The following is a 15,317-nucleotide window of genomic DNA, read 5'->3' as shown; positions in this document are numbered from 1 at the left end:
AATATTGTATCATATGATATAAAATAATTTGATATAACATTGCATCATATCATATGAAACAATAGCATGTGATATATTAAAATATGATATAATACATATCATATTATACAAATTGTATCAAACGATACAATATTATATATTACGATATCATATAATACAATTCCATGTGATATAATGATATAATATATAAACCAATATCATATTATACAATATCATATGATACGATATTATGTTATAAACAATATCGTATCATATGATACAATATAAGATATTGCAAAATAATATCTAAAAGTATCATGTGATAAAATAATAGATTAATGATACAATATTATATCATACAACATTGTATCATAATATTCAATACTAGACATAACAATATCATGAAAAAATATCATATTATTGAATATGAAAAAAAAAGATACAATATCAGATCGTACATACGATTTAATATTGTATCATATTAAACAATAATGTATCATATCATACAAAACCATATCATACGAAGCATGTTATATCATTTAGCAACAAACACATCTATCAAACAGGTTTGAGTCAGGAAGGAGATTTTTTTTAGCATCCTTGATGATGGAGATCAGGCTCTGCATCTAAAGCTACCTCTACGAATCATTTATTATACCCACACTTTCTAAAGAAAGTTATTTTCTATAAAACACGTGACCTGTTCCAAAAAACTAAACCTCATCCAGCATACGAAACCTATGGCTCAGATTCAGCATTCAAGCCTGTCAGATGCATCAGTATCATAAAACACACCATGCGAGATTGATGAAGTCAGGACCAATAATAACTAAGATATATTTTTAGCATCCTTGATAATGGAGATCAGGCTTTGCATCTGAAGCTACCTCTGAGATTCATTTATTTTATAGTTTTATCAACTATGCAAATCAAAAATGGTACTTTTTCCTATTAAACATGTGACCTGTTCCAAAAAAATTAACCTTCTTCAGCATCCGAAACCTATGGCTCAGATTCATCATTCATGCCTGTCTGGTGCATCAGTATCATAAGATGAACCATCCATGCAAGTTTAGTGAAGTTAGGACCAGTAGTAACTAAGATATAGTCATCAAAGGGCACCTGCACCAAAAACTATAACCAGCTCTAACAACCTTAATCTCCTTCAGCATCCGAAACTTAGATCCAGCATTCAAGCCTGTCAGGTGCATCAGTATCATAAAACACACTATCCATGCAAGTTTGGTTACGTTAGGACCAGCAGTTACTTAGATATTGCTATCAAAGGGCACATGCACCAAAAACTTTAACCTGCTCCAAAAACCTTCTCCAGCATCTGAAATTCAGGATTCAGATTGAGCACCCAAGTCTTTCAAGTTCATAAGTAGGTCCAGATGCATCATCCATGCAAGTTTGGTGAAAATAGGACAAGTAATAACTTACAAACAGGACCTGCAACAAAAACTTTAACTAGGTCCGGACGCCGACGCTTGGGGTGTAGCATAAGCTCCCTTTGACTTCGTATCGGTGAGCTAAAAATCACTATGAGAAGTATACAAAATTTTATTTCCAACGTTCCCACCGGATAAATTGCGTTTGCATCAGTATAGTTTCCCATATGACAATTAAATTTGGTCTTTCCTAATTAAAGCTCTAATTTAAAGGGGCATGGTCACGATTTTGGTCAAATTCTATTTTTATGTTTTTATTATTTACAATGCTTTAGAAATGCATTTCTAATGATCGAATAAGATTTGAGAGTCATTCGTAGAGTTATAAGCAAGATACAGGGCTCACGATTCTTTGTCATGTAAACAAGGCTCGTGCCCTGTTTTTGTTTGCATAGGTTCAATATACCAGTAAAAAAAAAATTCAAGATTATTTGTCTATCTTTTTATTTATTTTAAGCATAGAAAAACAGTTCCTAACATTTAAAACACTTGTTATAGGTTTTAAACTTCAAATTTTTATTCAACGTTCAAAATGTAAACAAACGCTTTGTTTACACAGCGGAGAATTTCAAGCCCTGTAACTCGTTTATAATTCAACAAATGACACTCAAATTTCTGTTGCCAATTAATAATGCCTTTCGGAAGCATTGTAAATATTAAAATCGGAAAACTAATTTTTAACCAAAATCGTGACCATGCCCCTTTAATAAAGCGCAATAATTTAAAGGGGCATGGTCACGATTTTGGTCAAAAATTATTTTTTCGATTTTAATGTTTACAATGCTTCAGTAAGGCATTTTTAATAGGCAACCAAAATTTGAGTGTCATTTTATGAGTTATAAGCGAGTTACAGAGCTTACAATTCTTCGCTTTGCAAACAAAACGTTTGTTTACATTTTGAATGTTGAAGTGAAAATTCCAGTTTTAGACCTAAATTGAATGTGTTAATGTGTTATGAACTGTTTATTTATGCTTAAAATGAATAATTAGATAGACAAACCAGCTTTAAAAAGATTTTAATGGTATTTTGAACCTATGTAAACAAAAACAGGGCACGAGCCTTGTTTACATGACGAAGAATTGTAAGCCCTGTAAACTCAACGACTTGCACCCAAATTTCGTTGGAAATTAGAAATGCATTCCTAAAGCATTGCAAATAATAAAAACATAAAAATAAAATTTGACAAAAATCGTGAACATGCCCCTTTAAACAGAATATTGCTTTTAAAAGTTTATAAGTAGATACCACCCTTATTTTTCATTCGGTATATGCTGTTTAATACGATGGTTTAAAATACTTGAGAAAAAAGACTAGTGATTATGATATCTTTTAAAGAAATATTCTTGTTATTTCTAATTTGGCGGGAGAGAGGAGTCTACTACATTGTATTGTAGTTTCTTTTCCAAAAGGCTTTCCAAAAACTATTTTTCTAAAAAAATAAAAAAAACAAAAAAACAAAACAAAAAAGGGTAAGGAAAAATTCTATACTAGGAAAAAACACGCTTTTGTAGTTTGTGTGTTTTCTCCTATGAGCACGCCTATATCTTACATAGTAAAATTCGTCGTATGGTTAAACAAATCAAGTTACGGAATTCAATCTGAAGATAGTGAATAAGGTTATAATGGGTCTCTGTTGATTGGGATTACAGAGGAAATTCAGGAAGAAGAAAAACAGGGCCATACATTCAAAATATTTTCCTACATTTCTAAAACTGTTGCAGATTCTTCTTTAATTAAATGGGTTTTATTCTAACAATCAGAAGATTTCATACGACGTGGTTTTTCATGAGTTTTAAACTGGAGAAAAAAAATGGGGAAAAGAAATTGAATATTCTAAAAATCATGTGATTTGTCGTATCGCTTATTCTAAAGCAAATCAAGATAAGATGTTTGTGAGACGGCGGTATCTGAAAAATTGGTTCCGAATCCCAAACGCCTGCCTCGCTAGTGGCAGCTAACATTATTACGAACAGCAAAATTATCGTGAATTCTGTTAAGATCGTCTCTTACAATGACATAACATTGAATATTAGAACTTTAAAGTCCTCTCAATTGTTTGCTAAATCATATTGTTTCCAAATGTAGTGTCGCAAATTGAATCATAACCAATTTAGTGCTGCAGTCATTCAATAACTACTTTGTATATTAGAATCAAAGTACTGAAGTACATGGAAGCCCACGCTGGCTTTGCAATAACATTTTTTTTATTCAGAAATCATTTAAAGAAATTTATTACTTTCAGTCTTGCAATTCAGCATGAAAAAAGCAGCTCAAATATCATATGTAAATTTTAAAATGCTTTCTTTGCTGATTCATACGGAATATGAAGGTACATGTAGCTAAATTGAAAAAAATACATTATCCGCGTTAGCGGGTATGTAAATTTTCTGTAATGATAGCTATTAATTCCTTCATAACTTGCATATAAATCATCATAGAAAACATTTTTATGCTTATATTTACATTTTTAAAAACCAGATGAATGATTTGATTGTAAAAGGAAGGTAAAAAATAGATAAATTGTTGTTAAATTAATGTATATCAGAACGCTAGATAAAAGAAATAGCCAAATCGTTTCAAATGGGAATTTGAGTCTGATGTCATGCAGTCCGTGATTTTTCTGAAGTTGCTGCAGGTTTTGATGAATCGATAACTGGTAAGAACTGTGTCGTGTAGATTTAAGTCCTGTCAGCTTCTAAAGAACTGTGAATTACTATCAATATGTGTGGGAAATAGAGGGGATCATGCTTAGAGGATGTAGATACTGTAAATTCCTTATTTTACGGGAGTACTTAATTTCGCGATTCCACTGTTTTGTATCATATAGTGAGAATATAAAATCGCGAGCACAATTTTTTGTTATAATTAAACTGTCTGAAAAATAATAATGAGATTTTAAAATCCGCGAGAGTTGCTTCTCGCGATTTTACGCGGATATTAATTCCTCGCCTTTAATACAAAATTTGCTAACAAAACAAACGACATAAAAGGGTACCGCGTTATTTCGCCTCGTTAAATTTCACCCCTGACGACGAGACGGGTATGGTTGTATTACGACTTTGACATCGCTACAGTATATCTTTATATGAATGTTCCTTTTATTTTATTTTTTTGGTAAATGAATTTTTATTGATATCTTTTTAGGTTAATGGTATCTAATATATTTTATATACATATTTTCTGTTTTTGTCATAAAACTTTTGTTTTACGCATACATGAAAAGTCAAAGTAAAAAGAAAATGCTATGTAGTCAGCCATCTACCGCCATACAACCGAATTTTATATACATGTAGACTGTTACAAATCTTTCTATAGTTAATACTTATGCTCTTCAAAATCAATGTCAACATTTTTATGAAAAATATTCTCACATATGACTAAATAAGGGTTTATGTTATCCTTCAAGACAATCAAATATTTTCTGGCTTTTGAATATTCTTGAGTTTAGTACTAGTATTTGGTCCTCATATCAAACTGAATCACTAAACAAAATTGCAAAAAGTCTCACAGTCTGTCTGCATTGTACTTGATTGTCGAGATCACTTACCTTAACCAATACATGTGTGCGTTCTGATAATGTTGGTATTACAGTTTAGAGTACTTGCTACAACAGATTGGTAGTAACTTTAAGTTTATCAATACATGAGCAGAATTAAATGACTAGTCTAGTATTGTAATTTAGGGGTTTTGCTGCTACGTTTCGTATAAATTACTTCTAGTTTGTGAAAGATGTAGATAACGTTTTTATCATAAATTGATAAAGGATTAAACTTATACAAAAATCAGTTTGTTCGTGCACTGATGTTACCTATCTCACGAGTAAACGTCATAAAGGACACCTCGTCAGCATATTCTCATAATAATAGCCCAAACATTTTGTTTAGACAATTACCAGTGTGGGGTTTTGTTTGCTTATTTTTTTTATTTTTTATTGATTGGTCAAATACCAGTATGGTATTATTTAGCGTTGATGGCAATTTGCATAACTTTAACTTGTAAGTTAGAGCTTAACCCCATTCTTACGTTTATTTTATGGCTAGGAATAAGCAAATTTAATACATGTATTATATATCATAATTAATTGATGTTCAACAAATGAAAAAGCTGTCAATAAGATTCTTTTTTTTTCCAGAATGATTTCACATTTTGGAGCATTCAAAATTCAAAACAACCATCAGCTATGCTAAAATTTAGATTTTAGGGGATGTTGCCAGATGCATGAAATCGACATCTTTTTTTATTTTAATCTTAAAATAGGAATACTAGATTCCTCAACTTCCCCATTCAAGCGTCAAACTCATTGGAAATGGTGAGACATTTCTTTCAATCGTACTCATCCCGTAACACATTTAAAAGTCATTATTCTCCCCCGTCCGTCTTTCTCTATAGGTTTGTTTTGGCCTTTATAGCCATCACCCAGACAAATCGTTCGTTCAAACGAGCGTTTATGTGTGAAAACATCGCTGTTATATGTTTCGACCACATTTACTGCACATAAATAAATTTTTCCAAGGATAGAATTACGCATTATTGCTTACTTTCATGTGTGATTTGAAATTCATTACAAATAAATGTTGTGAGGTATCCTTTATATTTGTTTTTAAAATTAGAGAGGGATTCGATTGGTCCGTCCGGTCATCTACATGCTTCATTTAAAATGGCGTCTCTTATCTACACCCTTAATGGGACATATGTCTCACACAAAACTTACAGTAAAACTGAAAATGCACAGCAACATGAAGTTTATTTCATTTTCATGGACTTGGACATTTAAAATGATATCCCTTTTAAATTTTTTGTTGTTGTAAAATTTAAAACTTAAGGGCAATATCAGTACGAGTCACATATGTATATGCATACAGTATCTAAAACAAAATGATATGAAAGTAAAGAGTAGCTGTGCGTTTTTCATGCAGATGCTTCGCCTCCGCAACGCTGCTCTCTGAGAGAGAGAGAGAGAGAGAGAGAGAGAGAGAGAGAGAGAGAGAGAGAGAGAGAGAGAGAGAGAGAGAACAATTTAAAAAATAATATTTTGAATAGAAAGGTATTGTGTTTCTTTAAATTATAATCATTTTCAAAAACAATTTTTCATGTTCTGCAATAATCCGATCTTTTTAATTTCAATATTGTTATTTAGAAAAACATGGCTTCATGGTTTGCGACCGTTGTTTTCACTCTTGCGTTAATTATTTCCTGAAGAAAACCATCTATATATTAATGATGTTGTATAGAATAGCATCATATACTTAACTTATATTACAAAAGTGTGTATTAAATATAAACTGTGTATTAAAGATTTGACCGGTCATCATTTTAATACATGTATATGTATTGATTTTGTGTTCGTACAATTTTCCTACTTAGCTAGCAATGTGGCAATGCACTTTGAAAAAATTACGCACTTTGAAAAAAATCTTCAAAGTGCGTTAAATTTTGGACAAAATCAACGCACTTTGAAATTTTTTTCAAAGTGCGTTAATATCGACGATATTAACGCACTTTGAAAAAACAAATATTTTTTTCAAAGTGCGTTGACTTGGTCCCAAAATTAACGCACTTTGAAAAAAAATGTCAAAGTGCGTAATTTTTCAAAGTGCGTTGTAACATAGCAATGTGAACGTTTTAATGAATATATTGGTAACATAGAAAAATATGAAGAAAAAAAACCCGGTTCATTAGACACACCGGACAATCAAATTCATGTTTGTTGAATGTTTTGGGTTAAATTAAATGTGACTTTGAACAAGATAATAACAAATTTTTTATCTGGGTTATCGAAATTGAAAGATTGCTACAAACCATTCGGTGACGTGGAATATTATATCAACGGACAATATCCAGCCAGTTTTATTCTATTTTGTTCTATTTTGTTTCTGAGGATAACCAAGAATACAACCATCCAAATCTTGCGTTAAAACTAACGCAACTGGACGAGGGTGTCCGCTAAAACCATGAGTACCATTACAGCTATCAGGGGAACCCAACAGCGGCCCAGACGAACGTCAACAACGGACATTTAACGGATTGTGTACAATTGAAATTTTTATTATTTTCACACATTGAAATCTTTTGCACTGTTTTAGGTAGGTAAACAAATTAAATACTACATTAATCAAGTCACAAATATCAAGAAAGTATATGTGAATAGCTATGCATACTTTTCCAATGAGTAGCTAATGATTCTAATATGAATGTTTTTCTACTAGTTTGTATTCTGACTGTATAATAACAGCTCATCACTATTCCCCTACCAATAATTGAAAGCAGAGTTTTCTTAGAATTATTCCTCACGTTTTCGGTAGCTCGTGAGTGATGAATCATTGTAAAGACTCAAATTCAACTATCTTAAAAGCCATCAGGGTGACTTATGGGACTTGGACGTTCATAAACGGTTTGAATTATTCGACGCGATAAACTTTTAGGATGTTTTATAATCATTTCCATTTCGATGTGAGGTTTTGTGGATTACCAGGAGCAGTGTCATTGGCACTCTATTGGGAGTACAGATGTCTCTCAATTATTTTTCTTCCGGGAGTTGAGATTTCATTGTTCACGAATAAATTAGATAAACTCTTTTGTAGAAATGATTTAAAATTAAAGTTGTTTTAAGTCTTCTACTGTCTCCACAAGGAATTGGAGAGTGGTGATAGTCCGTGCTCGACTTCTGTAACCTGTAACTTGCTCGATATTTTTCGTTCAATTGTCTAGTTGGACTTTCTTGGTAAGATCCATGTATCATGAGTAATGGAGAAACTGTTTTAAAAAGGAGGGTTTATAGCCGTTTCTAGACGTTTTGTTGGCTGAAAGCGGTACATTTGTTTCTTGACGTGAACTTTTCCCATTGATGTATTTAAAATCGTCGTGAAAGATCGCGCAAAAACTTGAAAACATGTATCAATCTATGTATAAAATATATTTATAATTCACAGCTACCTGGCACCAGTATTCAGATAAGAGGGGCAAAGAATATTGACAGTGATTCTGATCAATTGACACGAAATCGTTTCGAGCACCACCATCCCATTGATAACGAGGCTCGCGCTATCACCGCTACACGTTGTACACAGATATTTCTTCTCTCTGAATAAATGACGAGGTGCATCTGGAGTGTGGTTCTTTCACACAAATCGTCTGGCGTTTATTTGAGCAATTCAGCTTTGATTTTATGAGTTTTGGCCGTATTTATTTCAAATGAATGAATAACTTTTGAGTAGTAAAATCTATCCACAATACGAACAACTCCAGTATTGTGTTTGAGAGATTTTTAATACTGGTGTTCGGGTCTTTTTTTCTGTTTCTTTTATTATTATTTTTTTTTTGGTTGGGGGATGAAATATACATACATTTATCTGGAATATAAATATCATTTATTGTAAAATTTACCTTTAGCAGAGTAATTTTTTATTTCTTTAAATACATGTAGTTATAGTTTTAACAACTATGTTGATATACATTTGTTTTATTGCTTTTACGCGTTTAGAATAATTTTTATTCATTGGCATTGAATAAAAGTATGCAATAATCGATATCCAATTTTGTCACTCCAAACCCTGAGTAAAGGGCATTTTGAATATTGGTAAGGTTTAGTAAAAGGATTGATGGAAAATTCGCCAGACAATTTCGTTTATCCAATTTATTAAAAGTTATTATCAAAATTCAGATTCTTGTAAATGCCATAAATCTGCATATCTTTTCTGTTTGTTCAGTTGGTTATGCAGGGTTACAGTTTATAAGATGATAGTGTGTACCAGGGGCTGTTAGATACCAGTACATTTATATTTTACTGGTTGGTGTGTGGAATGTGTTTCATAATCAAGAAGAGTACCTAGTTTGATTTGCTCTAAAGCAGCAAGAAAAAAAAATCAAATGTTGATTTGTTTTTTGTTTCACTTTGAAGCTTAAGACAGAAGTGTTGGTTTTACTGTGAAGTTTGTCATTTTTATATTGACTTTATCAATCTCCTAAAGAAAAGGGAATTCTCTATAAAGATATAGAAAAATAATTAAATTTAAAAATAAAATATTTGGATTTTTCTTCCTTAAATAATAAATTTCTAAGTGAAGATAGATATGATGGTACTTTATTGCTATATGCCGTGAGGGCTACACCCTGGCCATTTTAACCCTAAAATCAGCGCTGCTTGTCATACCATTATAATGTTTATTACACGGTGGCGAGGAGTCACATGACATGTACATATCACTTTTCCAAGTATCTTTGAACAGTTTGTTCTACAGCAAAGTACCAAAGGTAGGCGGTCTATTATGATAGGTATTATTATTCTAGTGATGAAATAATTGATATATCTTGAGATCCGTATTTGTCTGATTTTTTAATTTAAGACATGTTTTTTTTATTTATGATGAGAACAGAGATTTGATCAATTTCCATACTGTGTATAATTAGACGTTTAAACGAACAGTTGGGATTGAGTATTAAAAGAAGCAATTATCAACATACACGTCTCATCTTACGGCATGTATATAAACACATCTCATCTTAGAGCATTTACAATATACATAACGACATATCATTTTAGAGCATACAAGTACGTTTGTACTTTAAAACATCTTATATTCTTCATCACTAGGATCGTCCGAATATAAAACAATAAAGTGTTAAATGAATAAACACAACAAGTACAGGAATGATACCTGCTAGTGTTTATTTTATTTTACACAAAAACACAAACACAACTCATTTTAAAGCATATAGAATACATGTATACATAAAGTCATCTCAATTTACAGCACACAACATACATATAAAGACATTATACAGCTTAAACGTGAGCTTATCTGCGTATTCTTACCCAAGTGACGTCATGATTAAACATTACGTACACTGTTGCTTTTAGGCGGATGAATTAGTATGTTCAAAAATGAAATGTTTGTTTGTTAAACTTCAAGGAACTATTTTCCATGCGTAAAATTGTTGACGTCTTGTAGTAAATGTGTTGTGCGTCTAATAATTATAATTTAAAAAAAAAACAACTTGGTAAAACATGCTTTTACTTAATTTTTATGATTCATTTAGGAGAGTCTCTAAGAAAGCGGCTAAAACTATTCCTGGAGGTCTATTTAAATCTCTCTCTCATTCTCTCTCTCTCTCTCTCTCTCTCTCTCTCTCTCTCTCTCTCTCTCTCTCTCTCTCTCTCTCATATTTCATGTACCCATATTTAGTTTCTTACACTGATTAGTGCAGACTATCGTTGACTGCTTTAAAACACAAACGTAGCGTAAGTGAGTTAAACAGATCGGAAACGACATGAATTCAGTAATTAAGAAAGCTGCAGGCTTATCAGAATGTTGGTTCTGATCAGAGCTAGGTATAATGAAGTGAACTGAGTGGAACTACGACTCTGGACTGTCATTGTTCTCCCACCATTGCTTCTCAATGGAAAATGGAAAAGAACAAGTTTTATTTTTGCTATGACGTCAATCTATCAGTTTTGTTGATAGATTCCCTAATTTGGCGGAAGAATACACTTTGTTCCATTCCTGAACCGGTTTAGTTGTGTTCACCGTACGATGATTGTGTTGTTTTAATTTGGAAACTCGGTTCCCAATGATGAGAATTTTATTAGACAAGGTTTATCCATGCATATGCAATGACCCCTCTGTGCTCTTTGTACATTTATATCTTTAATTCTTTCATTGCTTTACACGCCTTCTGAATACAAAACTGGCATTTCCTGCAGCAAGTCTGAAATGCAGCTTTTTCTCGTTTCTTTTTTAATCTATTTTTGCGAATGTTAACCAGGAAGTGGTAACAATTTGAAATCCTTGAATTGATAGGGGATAACCACGAGATGATTGCTTGGTCTGATAACATCGGCTAATAATGGCAGGAATTAAAGCTTGAAATGTCAAATAAATCAGTGCTGAAACTTAATTACATATTTTTTAGAATACTTTTACACTGCAAGACCATTTATAATATGTTTTAAAATGTATAAAGTTTTGAATAAATATTGAAATTTTATATGCATTTTCCCGGATCCGGAATACAGCAAATCTTGACATTTTAATGCTTCCTCCGAAACATATTGTTACTGCGAATTGTGTCGGAAATTTTAGATATACATGAGTTTGTCAGATGTCCGTTTATTGCTATATCCGTTTTAGATCCATCGCCGAGCGTCGCTCATTGGTTGAAAACTTGATTTGTACATCATGTGAAATTCATTAGCCCAAACCTACAGGATACATAAATCTGGGGCTAAAGGAGTAAAAATTAATGTAATTTTCATAGAGTATCTCTTCTTCTGAGCAGGTACACAAAAAAGTTATCTTCATTTCTACACATGAATCTCTTTTCAGTTGATGCATTATTATGTGCCAACTTCAAATGCCGGCCATTTCCCAATGTTCGCGCAATTATACGACACAAGGAAGTGTATTATGCAACTTATATATTGGAAATACAAAGCTATACATGTATACAACCCCACTCGTAGTTTCACTATTCCCTTCTTGAAAATAATTTTGTTCTGAAACAAAATATGCTGGTCATAATTTCTAACGTCCCACTTTTAATATTCTATAATTTGATAAACATTAACATCAGTTTTTAAGTCGTTGATATCATCGTCTGCTGTTTAAAATGTTCAAATATTCATGTCAAAAAAAATTGTTATCGAGTAAGTAATTACTCGACCATGACTGTATTTTTTGACCAGAAGAATAAAAAAAAACCTTCCACAATGGTTTTTATTCCATTATGGAAACACCATGAAGAGCTGTTATTAGTGCGAATGGAAAACGCTTGAGGTAATAATGTAATTTTTATAACGTAGGTAACCTTTACTTTTTTATTTTTATAAAGCTCTTAAATAAAGTTTGACTGATTTTTTAAGAAATGCTTTGTCATTCTTTGTTCTTTATATTTAACCATTGTCATCGTCAAAATGATAAGAATTAGGAATAGTGCAATAAAAACACTTGCCTGGGGCGTTAGAAGTTTTGACTAGTATATATTGTGACCTTTTAACAACCTTTTTAAGCGAAATATACTAGTAACAGTACGTGCATTTTATGTGTATGTAAAACGAAATGACTGCATACTGTCTATAGAATATTTTTAAGGAAAGTAATTGGTCATTGAGGGCCATTGTTCTGTAAACTGTTCTTATAATTGTGACAACCACGAAATAATTGGTGTTTACCATGCAAGAGACTTCCTTTGAGTGTCCTCTCTAATGATGTAAGAAGATACAACGACAGCTGTCGTTTTTTCTACATCAAATAAATATATATTGTATGCAGAAGGAAGCTGTTGCAATGGACTAAACAAACTCGATATTTTTATATTACATTTAATATTATTAATTGGTACTTGGCCATCGCAAATTCGAAATTCTTTTTATTTTTGAAATTCAACCAGACCTCACTGTGTGGCTACATTTGCCAAAAATGGGCCAATTCAAGGTCATTAAAAAATCGAAGAAAAGAAGGAGAGCAACAAATAGAATAGGCCCCACCGCCACATCGAATAGTTCAATTCCTTTAAAAGACATTTGCATAGAGAAGAGTTTTGTTTTGACGACTGGACCTGAGGACAAAAATACAGCTTGAAGCTGTTCTTGGTCTATCATAACCCAATACAAAATGGATTGATGATCAAACAAAATAAGTGTCCAAGCTTTCAAACAATATATTTTTACGTACACCTTGGTCTTTGTGTGGTTTTAGTTTTTATTTTATTTTTTAGTATATATTTATTTGTTTCGAGGAATGAGGCACTCCATGCAAAAGAAAACCAGTATGTAAAAAAATAACGATATTAATTTTTTTTTATTTATTTATTTGTTTCGAGGAATGAGGCACTCCATGCAAAAAAAAACCAGTATGTTAAAAATAACGATATTATTGGTCTATGTACATGTAGTTATGTATTAAAACCCTGGATAAAGATAAAGAGTTCCGTCTGCAACTCTACAGATCTAGTTGTTAGTTACAAGTATGATAGTAACTTACGTTCCAGTTACACACAGAAAATTAAGGAATGACTTTAAAAGTCACATGCATATGTAACTGACTCGTGGCAAAATTAACAACTTTGCTTCTTCTTTTTTTTCAAGAAATCTTTATTCTAGTAATAAAATAATTACTTATATAGTGAATAATGATTTTTATCAGAACCTAGTTAAATAATTCACTAAAAAAAAGGGGATTTACAAAGGGTACTATTCTTTATTTGAAATCTGACTTACTAATTCTGCGAGCTGAAACATTAACGTAATACTATTATAATGTATTTCCCGATTACATTCGGGAAATCAACAAAGATAAATAAACTGACAACATAAAAAATTACTTTCTAATATTGGTTGACATGAACTAAGTTAATAAAGCTTAAAATACAAATAACATGTATTATTCTATGTTCTTGACCAGTGTGCAAACTCTATTCAAACACCCGTGATATTGGCAGCTAGGGATTTTGACAGCTAACTTCGCAGGTCAGAAAAAAATAGTTTAACAGACGGACAGGAAAAGAAAACAATAATCTGTCTTACTCCTTCAAGCGTTTTGAAGTTGTGTACAGATGTAATTGCAGCATAATTCACTCATTTATGTCTGAAAGGAAAAATTAATCATCCCTGTCAGAGCTCAGCCAGCTAGAAATAGTCTTCAAAAGAACCATTCACCCTTTTTTCACCGAATTATGATCAGGGCTGAAAACTGTAGATAGTATTATGGGAAAAAAGATATTTCTGAGAAATGAAGAAAGGAAACTAGAATCTGAAATCGTGCCAGTAACAACGAAGAGACAACGAAGAGGGTCTTTTAGATTTCATTTTTTTCTTCACTTTGATAAGAAATTTGTACATGTTTATTGATGCTTAGCAAGAATGAACAGCAATACCAATCAAAAGTTTGATTAAATGTTGTTCAAGATATGATCTTCCACTTTACTTATCCTTGGGATTTAACGTCGCCAGGTCTGAAGTCCCTTGTATAGTTCAATTTAAAGAGCACTAGTCCAGTAATAACGTCCATCCGGGCATTTGTGATGATATCTTACTTTTATCCAACTCGTTCATTGTTTTCTATCCCTTACCAAATGCTCGGGGAAAGAAAAAAAACAACTCGTTGAAATCATATGTACAATCTATCATCATGATAGAGAAGTTTTGTATTAAGAGTTGTTCGTTGTGTTTTAAATGATAATTTTTCTCTGATATGATTATATTCTTAATCGTTTTGAAGAAAAGATATTGTTCACTACAATACATTTAATGATGTTCATCGATAAATAAAGGCTACTGTAAATTCCTTATATTACGCGAGTACTTAATTCCGCGATCGGATCCCGCTGTTTTGTATCAAATCGCGAGGGTATAAAATCGCGAAGACGTAACATTTATCCATATTTCTAATAGTCCCCAACCCTCAGAAAATAATACCAAGAGTTTAACATTAGCGAGGGATGCTTCTCGCCATTTTACGCGGATAAAAATACCTCGTGTTTAATTAGGAATATACAGTATTCAATATATAATAATGTAATGAATTGTAGCTCAGCGCAATAACACTTTGCACGATTTCTTTCATGATACCTTTAAATAGCTCTAGTCAACACCTTTCAAACGGTATAAACAGCTCCACACAGTTTTAAACTTATGGTCATTTTAATAGAGCCATTCGTTGACCACTGTTGTAAAAAAAAAAAGTTGGAAAACGGGTTTAGAATATTAATATATAAAGTGATGGCAGATAAACGATTCGTGAGATTGCCAAAGCTGTTGGCATATCGCTGTCGCGGGTGATATTCATTTTGAAGCGAATTTTAAAAGTATTTAAAAAGATGTCTGCCAGATGGATACAGCATACATGTATATCGACAGTTACCAAAAACGAATATAAGTACAAACACTATGC

This window comes from Magallana gigas, chromosome 2 (assembly GCF_963853765.1).
Source record: "Magallana gigas chromosome 2, xbMagGiga1.1, whole genome shotgun sequence".
Classification (NCBI taxonomy): Eukaryota; Metazoa; Mollusca; class Bivalvia; order Ostreida; family Ostreidae; genus Magallana; species Magallana gigas.
Note: the sequence above shows the minus strand (reverse complement) of the source record.